The sequence below is a fragment of the Gobius niger genome (genome assembly GCF_951799975.1).
Source record: "Gobius niger genome assembly, chromosome: 8".
Lineage (NCBI taxonomy): Eukaryota > Metazoa > Chordata > Actinopteri > Gobiiformes > Gobiidae > Gobius > Gobius niger.
Genome location: NC_136859.1, coordinates 19,208,890 through 19,225,250, shown reverse-complemented (window position 1 = coordinate 19,225,250; position 16,361 = coordinate 19,208,890). Strand labels below are relative to the sequence as shown.

Here is a 16,361-nt window from a genome sequence, read left to right as displayed (position 1 = left end):
ACGAAAACAAGGAAGAAAATGTAACAAAAGAGTGACGAAAACGAGGATGAAAACGTAGCAAAAGAGTAACAAAAACGTAACAAAAGAGTGATGAAAACGAGGATGAAAATGTTACAAAAGAGTGACGAAAACGAAGAAAATGTAACAAAAGAGTGACGAAAACGAGGATGAAAATGTAACAAAAGAGTGACGAAAACGAGGATGAAAACGTAGCAAAAGAGTGACGAAAACGAGGATGAAAATGTAGCAAAAGAGTGATGAAAACAAGATGAAAATGTGACAAAAGAGTGACAAAAACGAGGATGAAAACATAGCAAGAGTAACAAAAATGAGGACGAAAATGTAACAAAAGAGTGACAAAAACGAGATGAAAACGTAACAAGAGTAACAAAAACGAGGATGAAAATGTAACAAAAGAGTGACAAAAACGAGGACGGAAACAGAACAAAAGAGTGACAAAAATGAGGATGAAAACGTGACAAAAGAGTGACAAAAACAAGATGAAAATGTATCAAAAGAGTGACAAAAACGAGGATGAGACCGTGACAAAAACGAGATGAAAACGTAACAAGAGTAACAAAAACGAGGATGAAAATGTAACAAAAGAGTGACAAAAACGAGGACGGAAACAGAACAAAAGAGTGACAAAAATGAGGATGAAAACGTGACAAAAGAGTGACAAAAACAAGATGAAAATGTATCAAAAGAGTGACAAAAACGAGGATGAGACCGTGACAAAAACGAGATGAAAACGTGACAAAAGAGTGACAAAAACGAGGATGAAACGTATCAAAAGAGTGACAAAAACGAGATGAAAACGTGACAAAAACGAGATGAAAACGTGACAAAAGAGTGACAAAAACGAGATGAAAACGTATCAAAAGAGTGACGAAAACGAGGACGAAAACAGAACAAAAGAGTGACAAAAACGAGGATGAAAACGTGACAAAAGAGTGACAAAAACGAGATGAAAACGTAACAAGAGTAACAAAAACGAGGATGAAAATGTAACAAAAGAGTGACAAAAACGAGGAAGGAAACAGAACAAAAGAGTGACAAAAATGAGGATGAAAACGTGACAAAAGAGTGACAAAAACAAGATGAAAATGTATCAAAAGAGTGACAAAAACGAGGATGAGACCGTGACAAAAACGAGATGAAAACGTGACAAAAGAGTGACAAAAACGAGGATGAAACGTATCAAAAGAGTGACAAAAACGAGATGAAAACGTGACAAAAACGAGATGAAAACGTGACAAAAGAGTGACAAAAACGAGATGAAAACGTATCAAAAGAGTGACGAAAACGAGGACGAAAACAGAACAAAAGAGTGACAAAAACGAGGATGAAAACGTGACAAAAGAGTGACAAAAACAAGATGAAAATGTATCAAAAGAGTGACATAAACGAGGATGAAAACGTGACAAAAAGGAGATGAAAACGTGACAAAAGAGTGACAAAAACGAGATGAAAACGTATCAAAAGAGTGACAAAAACGAGGATGAAAATGAGATGAAAACGTGACAAAAAACAAGATGAAAACGTGACAAAAGAGTGACAAAAACGAGATGAAAACGTGACAAAAGAGTGACAAAAACGAGGATGAAAACGAGATGAAAACGTGACAAAAAACAAGATGAAAACGTGACAAAAGAGTGACAAAAACGAGATGAAAACGTGACAAAAGCGTGACAAAAACGAGATGAAAACGTGACAAAAGAGTGACAAAAATGAGATGAAAACGTGACAAAAGAGTGACAAAAACGAGTGAGAAAAATGAGACAAAAACAAGGATGAAGACATAACAAAAGACTGACATAAAAGCAATAGAAAGTGGCAAAAATGCTATGGAAAAAAAATCATGTCAAAAGTGACGGCAACAAAGCGAGGAAAAAGATCTGATTAGATCAGTTTTGTAGGTCTTAGATTTCAGATGTAGGCTGCAAACTCCAGTCGAGAAGCTTTTAGATTTGGGTAAAGCTGAGCTGGACTGAAAGCACTCGGTTAAGGCGAGGGTTAAGAGGTTCCATTGAATTGAATTGCAGTCCTTTAGCCGCATTCTCATTCATTAAAACTTTTTTTCAGGTGGGACTGAAAACCTCCATCCTATTTGATATAAATGCTTCCTAATGTCAGCAGAGAAATCGGATGAAATGTTCTTAGTTTATGGGAGAATATGAAGTGTGAATCTACTTCCTGATTGGTCGTCGCGAGCGGCACATCTCTCATTGTTATTGGTGGCCAGGCGTGTTTGTTGTTTATCATTGGCCAGACAGCGGAGTTGGCTAGATTCACAATCCAATGGCATAATTCGGCGATCGATCAAACTTTGTGGACAGCTGTAGCCAAACTGCTCCTGCACACAGACGCAGAAAGAGAGAGGGAGCTTTCAAGGCGGAATATCACAAATCAAACGCAGTAACCTTTTAGTATGTCTGAGTCGGCACATGCGCGCGGCAAGCCAATGAGACTGCACCTAATTCTCTCTTGTCTTTCTACCTTTTTTTTTCTTTTTTTCTCCTCTCACATTTTTGTCCCCAACCCACCCCTCAACATCTTAACATTGTGCATGCCGGTCACAGCTCCCCTCCTGTATGTGTCGGAGTAAGAAAACACGGGAGATTTATGATGATGTCTTAAGTGAGGCACCTGGCATGGCTATAGCTATACTACCATTTACGGGCACAAAGGATTTACATGCATGCATAGCTCTGCTGTAAGTGTGCAAGATAACAGCAGCGGCTTTATCACGCAGCAGCTAATGAGCCAGGAGAGGTCTTCGCTCGCATGCAAACAACACTTTTCAGATGTTTCCGTTTGCGTCAGACTACGATGCCCTTCTTATTAAAGACAGGAAATCTGTTGTATCAATTGTAAAAAATACAACAGGTTGTATCATTATGTATCATTATGACGTCTGTTATTGGTTATTTGTTTAAAAAATTGCATTATGACATTACATTCTACCTCAGATTTTTCTGCATTTTGAGCTACAGACCCTCATGTGCGTCTCCTGTCGCAAACTCTGCAATATGCCTCAAGAGTTTGAATATGATTTGGCTTAGTCATTTACAACTTCGTCCTTGTAAAACTCACTCAAAAAAAAAAATCCTTGAGTGCCTTTTCTTGCTTCAAACTTATCTCATTTTGAGGACAAGTTGTTGTTTGCTTATATAGTGTATCTCTTCCACTAACAGAGACTGCTATCGAGAGATCATTTATCATTTGTACTCACCTGTCAGTTATGTTGCATTTTTCATCGGTGCATATTCATTGGTTTTGCATAGGCCAACGCACAGTGCATTAGACTATTCATTTTTGCATCACACCTCTTCCCCATATTGAGAATACAATGGGGTTGAAATAGCTTCTGAGCCCATTTTGCAGGTATAATCAGCTCTTGCAGGAAATTCGTGCAGAAAACAACCTCTAACAGTCAGCCCTAAAAGTTAAAGATGTTAAAAAATGTTGACACTTGCACCATTAGTGTGAAAAACATGATAATTCCTTGCTATATTTTCTCTAGTTTAGCTTCGGGTTACAGCCAAAAAATGAAAATTATAGATTATAACTTGCGCTCAGAGAATCCAATTGAGTGCCGGTGGCTGTCCTTTATTCTGAAACATTGCCGACTGGAGAGGACAAATTGGACATTAGCCGCCATGGTCCAGCAAGTGGATGAAAATTCCTGGCTGCTTCTATGCATGTTAAGTACAGAGGTGCTTTGGTATATGCTCTTATGCATGCTATTATAATAAATCATATGTAATTGCTGTTTCCATTGCGCCGTGTTCCCTGTGTGTACGCGCGCTTTTGCTAAAGAGCCCGGATAAGGTCACAGTTAATAGAAAGACTGTTTAGTGGTGGATTCTCGGGCATTACATCCCATAAAGGTAGTTTGGCTTGTGGCACCGCTGGGAGGCAGTTAGCGCTGGGTGTTCATACAACGACGTTTAAACAAGGATCCATCTCGCGAGGACGCTAAATCGGCGGTATTTGGGCGAGAAGGCTTTAAGGGCCCTTATTACCGCCTAATGGCTTTATAAGAGGGGAGGCCGGGTTTGCGCAGGTGAAATGAGCAGATGAATATGAGTGGGCTGTCAGGAGGTGTCCTTGGGAGGGGATATGATGCTAATTAGGCTGCTGTTTTCTCAATGGCATCCGGGAGTCTATTTAACCTCTTGGCTCTGTGTGCGCGTGTGGTTTGACGGTGTGCGAACCCGCCGATGGAACAGTTGGTTGTCCACGCATGTGCACGCGCCTACGCATAAATAAATGTGTATATGTGCAGAGCTGCCCTTTCTATCTGCTGACTCAGACTGGCTTCCCCTTCGAAAAGTAAATAACCTTGGTCCACCAAGCTGTCAGCTGCCCCCTTCGTGCCCTCCTCTCCATATCAAAAGATGGGGGGAAAAAAAACATCTCGGCTCGCACTTCACAAAGCGGACTACAAACAGTGCTTCATAGTATTACATCGCAAAGAACTTGTATCCTCAAAACCCCTCAGTTTAATCCAAACCTGTTAGCGTTTACATGCTTTTAGCTGTTGCCAGCACATAAATTAATCCACCCTAAAAACTACATGCTGCTTTGAATGCAGAGTCTGTAGCGCCAAGGCTTTTCTTCAAGTAAGGTTAGGGTTCAAACTCACACATTTTATCATTCAGTGCAGTGTATTTTAATAAACCGCTCAAATTCCAGTGCAGCCTTTTACTTTTTCCCCCTATCTCGATGTCTTGTACCGTTTCTCTTTCTCTATCTTAACCGGCCCCTGGAGGTTAATCCCAGAGGTTTCCAATGCAGATAACCATGGCAACAGGCTGGTGCTCTGGTGCTGTGGGTCGGAGGGACAGCGGCATTGATCAGCATGAAATAGTGTCAGGTGGAGCATATGCGCACACACTTCTGATGGTGTTAAAGGAAGGATTTGTTAAAGTAGACGTTTCCCCTCACTTACTTACACAGCACCGAGAGGCACCCAGGTGGAGCTGTGCTTGTTAGATCGATACGTTTGTAAACTAGCAGATCTGCCTCGTATTATACAGCAAGACAGCAGGATTTTTTTCTGGGCTTTTAGAGCAAAAAATTGTATTCTACATCTCAGCTTGATGTCAATCGTGCATTTATACATGTGGCAGAAGCATTGTTGGTGAAAGCTGTCAGATGTACCGACGTTAAGGCTCTTCCTCTGATCAGCTTCTTACTCCTGGTTTCAAATATGTAATATAAGCCTCAAATTGGAAGGAGTTTGTTTGAGTCCACACTCTTTACCCTCAAATCTGTGTGTAACTCCTTGTTTTCATCATTTCATTTATACAGAGTTAAAGTTATACAGACTTTGGTTTGTTTCCCAACTCACTTGACTTATAAAGGATTGATTTCAGCTTGAAAACTTTCTGGAGTTAAGCTTCTTGGCAAAAGGCATGTGCGGAAAATAATTTAGACTAAAGACAGTATGGGTCACTGTCCTTGAGCAAATTTAATCCCCCAAAGTGGAGCTATACTCACTGACCCATTAGACCAATCCGCTCCGTGCTGGGCACCTGTGTATTTAACTGTAAAATAATAACACCAAAGCCATTTTCGTGTTTCCTCAAGTGTGACCACAAACAACACATACGGCAGTCCATGTGAGAAATCTCTCTTAAATGCACTGTTTTTTTATAGCACAGATGCTCACTTGACACATCGGCGCAGACACTCGACCTTGATGGAGAGATTGATGTGGAGCGAACAGAGGAGTTGATGAAAAAGGTCCTTTTATTGAAGTGTTAAAGCAGAACTTTATGGCTGAGACCAGCAGAAGGTGTAGGCGGGCATGCACAGCGTTCTTCCACCTAATAGAGCAAGTCAACGGGCTGGTGTTACTTTTAATGAGCGCTTCAAGTCTCATCTGCCCTTGGAATATATGACAGGCCTGTATATTTCATAGCAACGCCATTAAAGAGAGGGAGATAGTTACATTGTAGGTGTGTGATTGTGCATTGTTACCAACTTTGTGTCAGCTTATCAATTTAACTGGCACATCAACGGTAGCTTGTAAAAAAAAAATGGAGTTTGATATCTGTTTCTCATCTACATTGGCAAGTAAAGTAAGTACACTGTTTGGAATTTCTCACATTTCTGCCTACATTGGTCACTAAATGTGGTCTGATCTTCATCAAAATCACAGGAATGATTAAACAGTGTGTGCTTAAACTAATAGCACCCAAACATTTACATTTGATCATATTTTTATGGGTCATAACATGTAAACATTCACAGGAGAGCGCGGAATAAGTAAGTACACCCCCGAATCTCACTGAACTGCAGTTTTGTAAAGCGGTCCAACATTCGTCCTGATCGTGATCAACGTCTAATCTGCAACTACAGGCAAATTTGCTGCAAAAGAAGGATCAGCAGCTATTTAATATAGGGGTTCACTTACTTACTCTACGCTGTTGTGAATACCTCAGGTCTTTCTGCAAAATATCTTGATAAACTACTTCACATACATACTTCAAAGTGAGCATAGGGTTTTGATGTTGATGTGCTGTTACATTTTTCCTTCAGTTCAGCGAGATTCAGAGGGTGTACTTACTAAATTCTCCCTGTCCTGTGAATGTTTACATGTCATGACCAATAAAAATATGATCAAATATAAAGTTGTGGGTGGTATTTGTGTAAGCAGACACTGTTTGCTCATTCCTGTGATTTTGATGAAGATCAGACCACGTTTAGTGACCAATTTAGGCACAAATGTGAGAAATTCCAAACGGTGTACTTACTTTTTCTGGCCACTGTATGTCAGCACATATATACTACACTTTACAAGAAACAAGACATAACATCACTACACAATAACTAAATATGATCTCGAAAGAAAACTGTGCATTGACATTTTATTTTGTAATACCAAACTATACTCTTTTTTCCCCCAGTCATCATAATTTTTACTGTCAAAAAGAATAGCACTCTGTTCTTCAACTATTGTTTTTCCTCATAGTATTCATATAGATGTTACTCTCCTATAAGAAGATGATGAATTGTTGAGTCGGAAATGGCCACAGTGAATGAATAAGTAATCATCTGTCAAAGTGTGTTTCTGAAATTAAACCCTGCTAAGAACAGGGTTCAATAATGTGTGCCCACACAGAATATACCTGTGATGAAATAAAAAGTAAAAAAAAAAAAAAAAAAAGGACTGGAAAAGTATAAGCAATATCAGTGTGTGCCTTGACACTTCTGCATTTTTCACAGCAACACAATTAACTGGGTTATACATAGCGGCAGTGTGTTATTCCTTACCAACCTTGCGTCAGCTTGTTCATTTAATTGGTGAATGGTGCAGCTTTGTACAGGATTCTGTGTCTTCATTCCACAGCATGACCTCCCTTTGCAGTACTCAGACACAATGGGATGTACATTGACTGGCGTGACACATTCTTGATTCTTGTGTCTGAGCTTCAGCCTTAACTTCTAATCACTGCTGCGCCAAAAAAAAAAACAGACCTACTCCTCCCTTTTCGCTTTTGAAAGAACTTCTTTCTTTTTTTTAATTTTGCTGTTTCCTTTTAATTTGTTTTCTCCCTGGCTCTTAACTTCATTTCCCAGTGATTTGTCTGAGGACGAGCCACATGCCATTAGGACTGCAGCGAGAAGCCGGATACAAGGGGAAAAAAACATTCAATAAGTTTGTCTAAAAAACTTTCTTTATTAATTCTCTCTTCTCTTATCCAAGAAAGTGCTTCCTCCCAGATAATCCGCCGTGCCTTCTGTTTTATTGCATTTTTCTAATGAAATGCTCTGATGCAGACAGACAATCAAGAAACAATTCAGGCGGAGTGCACAAGACTGAGGGCGGATGAAGCTTCGGAGGAGCACAGCTGTACTTGTTTTGAAGATGTTCAAATGGCTGTAGCTGGAGGGCGTGTTGAGGACCTAAAATGTGTGGAGCATTATATTTGCTAATGATAGAGCTCTTCAACATAAATAAACTGCTGTTGTCATAATGAGATTAGCCATTTTTGTTGTCATAGTATGCCATTTTACCATTACAATATAGCAACAACATAATAAAACTTGAATGATGTTTTGCTTTTTGTGGCTTCCGCTTCTGTATCTCAACAACAGGGACGTGTCAGGTTTGATGCAGACAGATAGTCTATGTGTAATTATGGGGTTTAAAGACATGCTTTTGATCAAATTATGTTTAAGTTGCCCATTGTCAGTAAAGGAGAGCTCTAAGCGTACAGAATTGCATGAAGGAATATTATCCATGGCCATAATGCTGTTGTTTGAAGTGCTTCTGCATCAGTGTCTACAGCGCTCTAAATTCCCTCCGTTTTTTTTTGGTTGGGTGTCTTCTGTTTGCACCTGTTGAGTCTGAGCCATCTTCCTGTCTCCATAAATCATTCAGAAGGAGGATTTCCCAGTCGCTTCCTCTCCCCTCGAGCAGACACAGTGTCACTCGACTGACGAGGCCTTAGATGACACTCTGCTACATTTATCAGACCAGAACATCACTATTTTCAAACGTCTCTGTTCTCCGAAAATGTTTTACTCCACTGTTGTTGCTGTTGTTGTTTATATTCGGCGCGGGTCAGTACTTCGGGATGGATTGCACTATTAAATTCCTGACAGTTTCTTTGGTCAACATTTTAAAGAACACCTTTTTTTGGATTATTTCTAGGTTTTTATTGACAATTGAAGAGTAGGAAACAGTAGTGTTGAGGGACAGGCTTATTGGTTTAACCCCATGCTTTTGGTATAGGCGTAGAAGTAATCAGTAAGGTAGAACTTTGTCCTGTCCACAACGTCTTTGGAAAAGAGGGAAACTTCCATTTTTTAATTCCAGTGGCTGTCAGACATTTTACTATTAAGTGTCAAAGTGGTTCATTTTTCAGCAGGGACACTGTGATGAATTACCTCCTGTTTGAGCAGATCAAAACCTGCAGGGCTGACATTGAGCCTCTAAATCTGGTCTCCTCACATCCATAAAGCTTATGGCAAAATGTTGTGTAATAAATCATTTCAAATACCAATGTCACTCAATGCACCACAGATCTTTATCAAATCTGTTTTGTTAATTGTGGTACAATTTTGTGAGCAACAATGTAAAAAAAAAAATATTGATGTTGTTGTCCAGCTCTATTGTATATATTGCCTCTGCATATCAGACTGCAGACTTTTACATAGCGCTTTTCTGGACACTCGAAGACGCTTTTCATTGCATTATTCATTCTCTCCATATTTGGTGGTGGTAAGCAACTATTGTAGTCACAGCTGCCCTGGGGTAGACGGACGAAAGCGAGGCAACCAGTATACGCCATTGGCCCCTCTGACCACCACCAACCACACACTCACTACATTCGCTAGGCTTCCTGGTGTTCCCAAACGGTCTCCCATCCAAGCACCGACCAGGCCCTTCCCTGCTTAGCTTCCGAGGTCTGACAGGATCGGGCATAGCAAAGGCAGTATGGCCACGTGTTCAAGATTTTCATTTCCTCATGTGTTGTACCTTATTTTATTTATGTGTCCATAATGTTTTTATGTTTTCATTTGTTGTGAGGCACACTGATCGACTGTTGTTTTTAAAGAAATAATGTTGGATTGGAAAAAGCGAAAAATCCATATTGCTACCTGCCAATGGTGCAGCAGCTGCTTTCAAACCAAAGCTAGATATTTGGCATTTATCAAACCATCCATTTTTGATTAAAAGACAATGCATATTTAGTTTTTTTCTGAAACTTTCAGTAATACAAGGATTCTGGCCCTTTACCCTGACTTTGAGAATGCACATTTATTCAAAAGTCAGTCGGAAACTTGGAGCATCCAAGGAGCACATGAATGCTGAATTACTCGTAGATTATTGAATAGTGGGTTGTGGAGCTGCATTTTGAGAGCTGGAGCAATTGTAGTTGAGTGAAAAGCTTTTTATATTGATTGCTTCATTTGAGGAAAATTAAGCCCTGAATTTCTCATGGCAGTGGTCGAGAGCTTTACTGCGAGTGAGCTGTGGGAAAAAATTGCAGTCAATTTGAACTATCGAGTTGATAAGAACCAGGGAAATAAAGATTGGCACTTTTTTTTTTGTCTTCTCTGCTGGGCAATACTTTGGGAATTTTCATCCTAGGAATAGCACAGTGGAAAATGTTCAAGTTTTATTGACCTTTAACAAATTGTTGCATTCACATGGTCTGGCTTTTCTTCCTCTTCCACGCACTTGAAATTGAAACACATTGAAATCCCTCACGCACACATGTCTGTGAGTGGCAGGTGCATGGAGTGGAGGGGGGCGGTGGAAAAAAAAAAACGTGTTCTTTTTTTCTTCTTTGTGTGCGTTTGGGCCGAGGCCGAGATCATCCGTCTACATTCCAGGTAATTAGACCGGCCAACAGCTGAGTCCCATTAGCCTTGATTACAGCATTCAGAACAACACGAGGAGGAGAGCGGAGCGAGTACTACAGAGTACTACAGAGAACTACAGAGTACTACAGCCCCATTGCGCTTTATGCCTCCTATATGGAGCCGACACACACAGCATATAGGATCTTATTTTCTATGTTATTAACACAGCTCTATGGATTTATTTATATGCATGGGCACCAGATTCGGAGTTTCTTAAAATATATTTCCTTATCGCTGCTGTTGTTGTACAAAGAAAGCCTGAACAGTAATCCCAGCTCTTCTCTTGGCAAAAGCTTTGTAGTTGTTGTTGTGTGTTTTATCAGTATCTGTTTTCTATTGTCTTTGGAGACCTCTAAAATGCCAATGACGTCTTAGGCCCGGTGTACAGTGCAGTTTTATTTTTGTCTTATACGATTTTTAGATGCTTTGCAAGAAAGTGCGAAAGTTTAAAGAGAGAATCTATAGCTACACAGACCAAAGTTTATCGTTGCAGCTCATCTTTGGTTGTACGATGGTTCTACTTTAAATCTTCACTGTACGACTTAAGACCTGCGATTTTCAGCTACGACTTAAACCAATACTAAGTAACTCGTTTACCTTAATAAATCTTTTTCGTAGTCCCTCTGGGGGTAATACAAGTGTTAATGGGATGATTGGGGGGTCGTTCAGCTCCCCCTGGTGTCTCGGGCCAGAAAACTACAATTGCAACTTCTCTGCCTCCGGGTCGGAGTCACCAATACACACTAGTGGAATCACGAAGAAGAAGGAGCTAACAGGCCAACAGGCAAAGCTAACTGTGGGCTAGCGCCACTTAAACAGTATTTACAGCCAAGTGTGAGTGAAAAAAAATGATTTGAAATAAAATGTGTCCATCTGTGAGATCAGTAAAGTATCTAACCATTTGGATGTACAATATCCCTCTTTCCCATTGTCTTTTCTGTCAGCGTAGTATTTACGTAACGTAATATGCTACAACACCTGCAGTGGCTCTCATGGCCTCTAGGGGCATGAGTTACTTTTCCTCAAGACAAGTGATCGTTTGTCGCAGACGGCCAAAATTGCACAGTGCACCTGGCTTAAATCTGCCATTGAAAGAAACAGTTTGGTGCCTTGGTGTAGGTCTCTGCTCTTTTTTTTAAATGTTTGCAGGAAGAGAGGTTCTCATACCTTTGTCTTGGATTTTAGCTTGGTTCAGCTACATATTCTGGTTGGATTTCCACATCTACTCATTCCAATCCGTAACTAGACAGTCTGTATTTAATTTTCAATCACCCTGACCAGTGCTGGAATATCAAAATGCTTTGTATTACAGCTTTAATTCCCGGCTCGTGTCCCTGCTTGTATATGTCAGTGCAGCTCCTCCCTGTGTCCAGACCTCGCAGCTCTTTGGTGCTGTCTGCTGTGTGTCTGGATGACCCTCCTTTATGGTGTCTATGTCCCAGGATTTGGTGATTGATTCCAGGCATAGACGGCTGGCAGACGAGCAAGGCAGCAGCGTGCTCTCTGCTATGCCTCTGTGATGAATTACAGGCCTTTTAGCTCACACTGAAAGCAAGAGAGCCAGCGTTAAAAGTGGAAATCTAGACTCAAATGAAGAAAAATGTCATGTTAAGAGTGCAATTCCCAGCAACAAAGAAGATAAACGCCCGTGGAAAATGAGAACATGCAAATGAACGAGTGAGTTGAGTAATGGTATAGCATGCGTGGTTAAAAAGATTGGAGAATTGCATGTGTATATGTGCCGCTGTGATCCAGAAAGGCCATACTTAATGCTACAAATGACTCAGGCAGACTGTGGAGACGGCACCAGTGTTGGGAGCCAGAGGGAGGAAATATTCTTCGCAGTCACGAAATCGAATTAAACAGAAACACAGTCAGTCTCTTGCTCAGTGTTGTGATGTGTTTTGGGCTTTTTTGGAGTTTGTCAAGGTTTCGCTGCCTTTTGCAGCCGATACAGAGAGAGACACAAAGTGGAATCAAATGTCCTCACTCAGCAATGTTTTATTCACATATTTGAAAAATGTGGATCGGGGTCAGAGGGAGATCGTTTGAATACTTTGAAACATTTTGTCAAATACTTGTGTCGCGGGAAAAAATATGATATTATTGACATTTGAGTACAATGTGTTCAATAACCTTAAGTGTGAGACCTGTTTCATTCTGTTAAAAGTAAAAAGTGGGACAACACAAACTGAAGTTACGAAAGAGACATTTAGTGGAAACACATGCATGATTGATGACAGTGCTGAAAAAATCTACAAAATGTGTTTCTATCTTGGCTAACTAATTTAAGTCCCATATAGTTACTGACATATTCTCAAAGCATAACCCTCTGCTTTTGTATTTCCTAAAAGTGGTTCACTGCAAGAGGTGATTGGTGAAAGATAAAACAAACATGATTCAGAGAGACTGATTCTGTGTTTTATAGATTGGTCTAAATCCAAATGTCATGACTTACAGCAGGCAGCCAGCCCTTATGGTTTGGCCAACTCTGACTGAAAAGGGATTGCACCATGAGCTCATCCATATCCATTGTGGACTCCAGTGGACCTCAGCCCTCTCAAGACAGAGAGAAGTGTATATCTCCAGGGCTAATGAAACCCCGGGGATCGCAGGGTTTAGGCTTCATAAAGTATTTATGTTCTGTTCATTAAGTATTGATTAAGCCGTTAGTGAGCGCTTAGACACCCAGACAATCATTATGAAAGATTACAAGTTGAGAAGGAGAAAGACATAGAGGGCAGGAACTGAACAAAACAAGACTCGAAACGCGAAAACCCACAATTGAGACTTTGAGGAATAGAGGGGAGTGAAGGGGGAACTTGGCTCGTGAAATATTAATGAAGCATCCAGATATCATTTTAGACAGAAAGAAGATTAGGCGCTAATCTGTGCTAGCGCTAGAGAGACCAGTAAAGAGAGAATGGAGGCAAGGGTGGGAACGGAGAGTGGAGGAAGTCAAGAATGGAGAGGAGGAAGCGTCTGAAGGAGGTCAAAAGACGAGAAGAATAGGTGGATTTAAATGGGGAAATGAGGGGGATTAAGGGACAAGTGAAAAAGGACACACAATCTTGAAGGCATTTCTAGACTTTAGCTTTTTAATAAGTGTTTTCAAAAGTGCCTTATTTATTCCTGTAGACTGTGAGCTCCAATGTATAATTTCTGATGTCAAGTGTTCCTATTTCAAATGCAAGCCGGGATGCAATAGAAATGTCCGATTCAAGTGGCATAATTTATACATTGGCCAGATGAAATCCTGTTCTTTGGAGACTACAAACTAGATTTAGGCCTGTTTTTAACAATTGAGACTGTCATTCGCAGCTTTTCTCCCTAGCTCTCTTAAGTATTTTGTGCGTGACCTTTTTAGACAGCGAGAAAGGCAGCAACAAAGGGGAAGGGGATTTAAACATTACACCGCAGTCAAGCACATGCAAGTAATTACTGCTGCTAATTTAAATATGTTGGCTTGGTCCTTGATCCTCAACAGACATTTTACACATTAACAAAATCTCAAACAATACAACAATACAAAAGAATCTAAATGGTTTCAAATCATTTAGACATAATCCAAACCAGGCCAGCCTTCTGTACACGCACAGGATGATATTTCCACATTGAGTTTATCAAACTGCATAACAGCAGGGGTCCTGACCACTCCTTCAGTTCACTGTATACGATCAATACGAACAAGAAAAATCCCGAGCAAAAAGCAGCCACCACCGCAGCAATATCCTTGAGGAGTATAAATTGCCAAGCTTTGAAAGCTTTGGTAATTTATGCTTTCTCAAACTATTATTCAAATGTATGAATAATCTGAGCCACGAAGTCCATTTATCCAGAGACAAAACAGCAACAGAGTCACAAGAGGTGCCATGAATCAGAGCCGCTTCCTCTGGACTTTGTTTGGTCAGTCAGCCTTTTCTCAGAACTGCAAAGCTGTGGATTCATACCAATTAAGCTTAAAGATGCATTATGCAAGTTTTATGCAGAAAAAAAGGTTGATTTTTGTGCGTATTTGACCTTGAAGTGGTCTGTAGATAGATAATGATTTCATAGAGCAGATAGTGGTCAGCATGGCGCCTTTACTTTCTGTCACAGTGGTCTTTAGGACACTCCAGGATCAATTATTTGGAAGGTTTTCACTGCTGATGGACCCTTTCACCAGAAAACCAACTAAGCATTTGATCCTGGAGCGTTGTAGAGACCACCATATTGGAAAAATCGCCATGCTGACCACTGGGTCACTACAAGGTCAAATACGCACAAACATCAACTTTTTTTTCCTCATAAAAAGTTGCGTAATGTACCTTTAAGACCATATTTACTGTAAGTTTAAATGTGTATCTCCATGAATTGGTCTCACATTAAAGGAATAGGCCACCGTTTTTACATACTGAGATATGTTCTTACCTCACTTTAGCCGAGTTAATATATCCCCGTCTGGTCTTTGTCCGTGCGCTCTGTCACGCAAACGGAGCACATACGCAGCCTCTCCCACATGTCATATAGCTCCAAAAAAGCTCACGATAGAAGCTACCAAGCTCTTCTACGTGTTCCCTATTTAAATAAAGTTACGTGAAGTGTTTTCATGCAAAGTATATTTACACAGAAATGTAGCATGTCGATTTTATAAGCAGATAAAAAGGGGTACTATATTGTGAGGCGTAATGATCCGAGGAGCAAAACGTCCGCGCAGTAACTCCTAAAGGTTATTGACGGAAGTGAGCGGGGAAGTCTTTAGGAGTTACTTTTTTGGAGCTATATGACATGTGGGAGAGGCTGCGTATGTGCTCCGTTTGCGTGACAGAGCGCACGGACAAAGACCGGACGGGGATATATTAACTCGGCTAAAGTGAGGTAAGAACATATCTCGGTATGTAAAAACGGTGGCCTATTCCTTTAAGACCTTGTACAGTACTGTAGGTGGGTGTAGGTGGGGGAGTCTGTATGAGGGCTGTAATTTTGCTTTGTAACTATGCCTGATTGAATTTGTCCTTGTTAAATAAGTAAATAGATTAAGAAAACTTGCTATGGGCTATAACCCATTATGCATCTCCCTTATATCCCCTATTGTCTTGACTGGCTCCACCACTGTTCCCGTCCCCGTTCCCTGTGTTTAACCGCTTCCCTCCAGCTCTCCAACAGGTGTCAATGCGACGTAGGGCTAACCAGGAAGTAGCGCGCTAAGAGGCAAGTGTCCTGCTTTAACGATGCAGCAATGAGGTTTAATGAGGCTGAAAAGGCAGAGTGACTGGCTGGCAGGCAGGCACAACACAAGCGGGGTGTGCGAAACAGTTTCCAGCTCACGGCAGCTGTTGCAGAGAGACACGCACAGACAAAAAGGGCAGAGAAACACAGGGAAACGAGGCCTGAGTCATTTGCAACACGCAGAGCAGAAGCAACTTTGAGAAAACAGCAACTCCGAAACAAAGTCAGGCAGAGTTCACTCACCCACGGGTGCTTCAAGACACGCAACCTCACACGGCGACTGTCCTTGTGCAAGTAATGCAAGTGAGGGCAGGGTCAGCTTAGGCCTGGGTTTTGTTTGTCTTTCACTGCTTATTTGCTCACGATCATTTTGGTCAGTGGTGGTTCTTGGCACTTGGTGGGAAAAGTCTGACAGTTCCAAGTATACTTTATTCTAATTGGCAGTAATGCTTTTTTAAAAATTTCAATAACATGATTATATTGTAATAAAGTCACTTCTACTAAGTTCATTTTGAGTTAAGCGTGCTCTTTTACATATTGTGAACATGTGAAGAAAATGACTTCTGCTTGAGTAACCAAGTATTAAAGTACACAATTTACAACCTAGTAACTCTACCCACCAATGGTAATGGAGTTTTAACAAGGCCCCGTCATCTGTTTGTCCCTGTTCACTTCTCACTCATTTTCAGTCTTGATTTCCCCTGATTGACACAATGTGCTGATTTAGAGAAGAGAAAGACAAACTCAGTAGCAGCATTGCATAA

At 40.7% G+C, this 16,361-nt stretch overlaps 1 protein-coding gene across 1 annotated transcript in view; it reads left to right on the top strand.

Annotated features, from left to right (window-relative positions):
* Window positions 1-16,361, top strand: part of LOC306967224 (RNA-binding motif, single-stranded-interacting protein 3-like) — a 130,312-nt gene that overhangs the window by 73,861 nt on the left and 40,090 nt on the right. The window lies entirely within an intron of this gene.